Below are 5,740 nucleotides of genomic sequence, written 5' to 3' on the forward strand. Positions count from 1 at the left end.
AGAGACACACAGAGACAGAGAGAGAGAGAGAGAGAGAGAGAGAGAATGGAAGTGGGGAGACCATAGCCAAACCACATAATCGGCCTCCAAACCTTTACCATCAAACATCAAATCTGAGTGTGACACAACAAGATTTAGAGAACTGTGTGTAGCAATGACACAATAAAATTCTCTCATCACTTTTTAGTCGCAGTGATCACAAACGGCGGTTATATAGATTGATGAACACTGTAAAAAGACAAACAAAAAAAACCCCAAAACAAATATTTGGACCAAACAAATGGAGTCATACTAATGTTAGCAACACATTTTGCAATCTAGGAAAACTGACAAACAAAATCGTCATTTAGCACAGTACTGTAACATTTATCTGCACTCATGATTTGGGATGATATGCTCTACTATTATCAGTTTCCACACAAAGCCCAATGTCTCTGAATGCTGCATACAAAAGACATATCTGTGGCTAAACGAACCCGGGGTACTATGTCAAGTGGACACCCAGGCTAAACCGAATGCTGACAGGGGCCAGATGAGAGCCTCTCAGGGATTATGAGAAAACCCTTGGAATGCACTGCCTGCTTTTACGCTCCTCCAGCACTACACACGTCTGGTGCCACGTTTCACAGAGGCAACAGTGAAAGGTAAACCTTCTCTTTCCTCCTTTTTCCCGTGGCTGCTCCCCCACTCTCAATCTGTCTCTCCCATCTGCTTAAAATATACCACATCTTTGTTTTTTAAATGTAGCCCTCACTTTTTTGTAGTGCAGATTTACACGATGCTTAGTGTTTCGGATTATTCGCACACTAATCCATATGATTTTGTTTGATGGCATGGTCTTTGGACTGACTAGTATATACGAATACCTAGCAGCATGTCGTTTGAGGATTTTAAATGAGGTGCTATAAACCACCCCTGTAAGTATACCACAACTGTACTCAATATCCTGGGTTTCTGGAGCTAAATAAGTATCTGTTTCAATCTAAAACCTCTGGTGATGCTACAATAACAACAAATACAATGGATTTCTCAGATGTGAGATACACAACTTTAAAAGGTTTAGACTTTGAGGTTTAGACAATGTAACATCACAAGAAATACCCCAAGCATGTACTATAAAACAAGGGGGCAGATAAAAAACATTGTGAATGACCAGCAAGAATGTGGCTGTGAATGATCAAATGGCATATAACCAATGTCTTAATATACTACTCTAATTAAGCATTTCTGAGATACATTGTTCTACTACTAGACATTTATGTAAAACCCAAAAATTACTTTAAAAAACACCACATAAAAAACCTGAAAAACCCATCTGAAGTCCTGAAATGCATCCTGCCATCCTGCACTCTCTTTATAGTAACAAAATAGAACGCCTTGGATGCATTTTGGTTAGAACATCATTTCACCAGATTCTTTAATGTTGAGCACTTGTGACAGATGAAACGCATATGAGACAGACAATGTTTATGTGACATACATGTCTGCAGACAGAACTCCTCTCACTGTTACTGTTACCACTCAACAGTAACTGTTGCACAAGGAAATTTAATAAAAGAACAAAAGCAAAAAATAAACTACAGCCACAGAAAAACACTAGGATTGCTAAACAAAGAAACAAGTCAAACTAAGGGCACTCTTCAAAAACTAAGGCAGAAGGTAAACAAGGAAACCCAGACTAGAACAAGTTAGAGCTAATAAAAAACTAACCGTAACAAAGAACTATCTGATCGAGACAAAGTAATATTAGGCACTAAGACAAGAACAGGGATAAGTACAAAGCTTCAGACAGATAGTCAGTGAGAGTATCAGGGAAATCACTGGGTGCATATTGCTGGGGCGGACCCATGACAATTACCACATTCCACATTATGCTCCCACAGCTTAGCTTTAGAATAATGTCAAAGAGCAGTGTTATGGTTCATACTAACCAGTCAGAGGACTTGCCTAGAGACCCACCTATGAGTTTGTCATCCAATAAACGACAGCTTTATACTGGGCAAAATCAACTATGACCTCCAATTGGGATGGGTTTATTTTCCTTGGTGTTGATACAAATGTAGGGAGTTAAGTTCAAGAAGTAATCCTAAAGACTAACAAACATTATCTATTCACTTTAATGCTATTCAAGGCATTATTAAGATTTATGTGGTTTTGTTTCTATCACAGACTTGAATAGAGATCACACTAATTTACACTGTAAACAAGGCTACAGTTTCTCTAATTTAGGCATCAAGTCATAAAAAATTTCAATAAAGCTCAAGTTTTCTGATTTTAGAAAATTGTTCACCTCGTCTGTAAACAAGATTGTTGTGATTCTACGAATGAGCTATGAGAGTCAGCCAGTGTTAAACAACGTCAAGGAGTGAATGGTATTGATAAACGAATGACTTTTTATATTCAGTTAAATGGTTTCACCTTGGTCTTGACCTCTCTTAATGAGATTAGGCAATGGTAAATAAACAAACAAAATACATTTTATATGTTTTAGAACTGGATTAAAAGTGTTGTGTCTTGTGACTAAAGAATGCCATCTTACATCTCAACTAAGCAACTCCATGTGCTTTAAAAACTCTGTGTGTAAGCCCTGAAAACAACTTTCTGGTCCTTCTTTGGTTTTATTACTTTCTTCTTGTTAACACATGTTTTGATGTGTCAGAGGGTTTAGCTGCAGGGACGTTTTCCTTTTTTTTTTTCATTTCTCCATATTCTCTTTAGCTCATTTACTTTAAGAATTCCAGCTCAAAGAAAGCATAGGGCTTCATTTAGCTCATTCCATTACAACGGCCATGAATGAGTGCTGCAGAATGTCAAGTCTTGGCACTCATACAGCCACATGACACACAGATGTGAATTGGGCTGTACAGAGGAATAACGTCAATACTGCCCAAGGCCAGGTGAGTTAAACAGCAAATAAATAGCAGAACCTATCTGCTGAAATCGTTTAGCACACCAAGGCTGATAAGGCGGAGGGTTAAAGGAGCTGGAAATGTGTGCTACATGTGGAAGCAATCGAGACTGTGTGATCAGAAGCCCTCTTCACTGATTTACAGAATCACTTCCTGTTGAGCCAGAGGATTCTGGCATCTGTCTAGCCCTTCACCAATCACAGAACATATTATAAAGGATCACTTAACTGGCCAGATAAGCACTTCACAGCATGGGCTAGAACAACGGTTCATTAATGGCAATTGTGTATTACAATAATGCGGAAACGCACACAAACACACAATTGCATGCTTTTGTGTGTGTACTTCAACCTTGTGATGACCAAGTATATGTCTCTATGAGGTCCACACACAGAGGAAAAAGTGAATACATATTGTAACTATCAAAGCTAAGAGAGAAATTTCTTTGGCAGTGTCTTACAGTAATGATATGTAAGCACAAACCAAATAATGAATTCAAAATCTTATTGTTTCCCACCATCACTTCATTGTTTAAGAATGCAGAGTCTCTTTTCCTGTCTGGACAGCACTATCAAGGGAACTCACAGACTGACTACACTAAATCAAATAACTGATCATCTTTCTTTTATTTTAGGCATTTTGAGTGAAAGGATTCCTAGTCAGTTTGAACATGTATGAGTAATCTCTTAGTAGTAGCTGGAGTGTTCTCCTCACAAAGTTTACCTATCACCAAAGAATCAGTGAGTAAAGGACATTTGTGTTGGCTGCAGCATTCTCATGTGCTGCCTCTCTTGACTGGATTTGGAAAAGAGAAACTAGGTCCCAAGCACCTGTCTGTTCACATAATTTCATGAAATTAATGGCTATACTCAATTAAATTCAAGTGAATGAACAGAATATTGGAGTAAATCTAAGATATGAATTTATAATTGTCCACTTTTGCCTTCATGACAATGGAGCCTGTGCAGTTGCTGCTAATCCTTTCTGACTGAATCATTTCCTCTTTACAGCATTTCTGGTAGTGCTGTAGGCAGACTTACTCTAAATGAATTGTGTAATACTTCTGTTTCCATGTTGGATGTTGGAAAATCCACTCGAATCAGCAAATAGTGCTGTATGCTCCAAAATGGTTCCAAAATCACTCTTTCTAATCTGACATATATTTGAAGTCCACCATTGTCATAAGAATGTAATCACATAATGCAAAGAGTGTAATACACTACAAAAAATGTTATGCACAACTTTACAGGCACACACACTTTATATTCACAACTGAAAGCACAAACAAAAAAGTTTTGAGTTAATAGAGAACCTAAGTTAAGCAGGAACATGTGCATGTTTCTTCTCCTGGGAGCTATGGTGTGTCGCATACACACACACACACACACACACACACACACACACACACACACACACACACCTTATACACTAACTGCTGCTTCTATAGCCATGACTTCTTCGCTACCAAAACGTTCACTTACTTTCCAATCATGATTTTTTAAAATTCCAGTATCATCTTACATCTGCAGGTTATTTGGACCTATTCAGACCGTGCAACTTTTGACACACACACATACACAAGAACATATGCACACGTGCCCCCCAGAACCCCCCCCCCCCCCCCCATACACACACATTCTGTGTACATTGTGGATTTTCTTCAGCGCCCACTCACATTCAGCTTCCAATCCCATCCTCCTTATCCTCACCGGTTCAGTCTTTTTCCCATAAACTCCAGGGCAGTGTTTGCGTATGTGTGTAACTGACCCCCAGTGGCATGGACCAGCTCCAGATGCTTCTATCAGCCCCCACCCCAGCCAAAACCTCTCCCACACACTCCTGCTCCGTCCACCAGCAGCCCTCCGGCCCTCCTCCTCCTGCTACTTTTCCATTGCCTTTTTTGGTGAAAATGCTCAAAGAGAGGATGGGAGAAAGACCCTCCTCTCAGAGGGCCGATTAGTTCTGTCTGCGCCTTTATGAGTCCCCACGTCTCATCAAGGTGATGAAAGAGCACACTCAGAAAACATGCACATTCACATGCCCACACACTCTAACAAATCTTTGATGATGATCTAAACAGCATATCTGAAGACACTGTGGCAGACCTTGCATTTCCTGTTCCTTCTGTGGCAGAAGACTAAAAATCAGTGGGGCAGTCTCAATAAGGAAAAGAAGTGGTACGCTTTAAAATACATATTTTTACAGGAATTATTTTCCTACACTTTATCAGCATTTCCAGTTGATGTGGACTGCCCACTTTAAATCTTGGAGATATTTCCTCCTACATAGCTTGTCTCACAGCCTAATCTACCACACCTGACCAGGTTAGTCACAGTCTTCAGGAGCAGGTGAGTAATACAAAGGTGGGGGAAATTATGGTTGGAAACAGAATCTACTGTACTGCTAGATCTTTAGAAGCAGGATTCATCGACATTTATTCTTAACACTTTTTAAGTGAAACTCTTTTGCAGATCAGGAAATTCTGCCCCGATTCATTTTACTGGTTAAGTAAACTGGGTTAGAAACAATTTCAGTTGTCTCACAATTTAAATATGAACTGATATATTTAATAAATATTAATGTGCTAATGAGATTGGCACAAAATATTTATAATAATATTCAGTAAATTCCTTAAACAACTGCCAACATAAACCCACTGAACTAAATTATTACTACAAGCATAATCTACATGGAGCTACAAAATGACTGAGTTTCCCTCCCATCAAATATGCTTTGTGTCTCAGAATGTTATTTGACTGGCTCTTTCAGACAGTAAGTAGAACTGGATTCTTTCATAAAATATTTATTAACAAATAACATCAGCAAGCATC

The sequence above is a fragment of the Electrophorus electricus genome, chromosome 10 (genome assembly GCF_013358815.1).
Source record: "Electrophorus electricus isolate fEleEle1 chromosome 10, fEleEle1.pri, whole genome shotgun sequence".
Lineage (NCBI taxonomy): Eukaryota > Metazoa > Chordata > Actinopteri > Gymnotiformes > Gymnotidae > Electrophorus > Electrophorus electricus.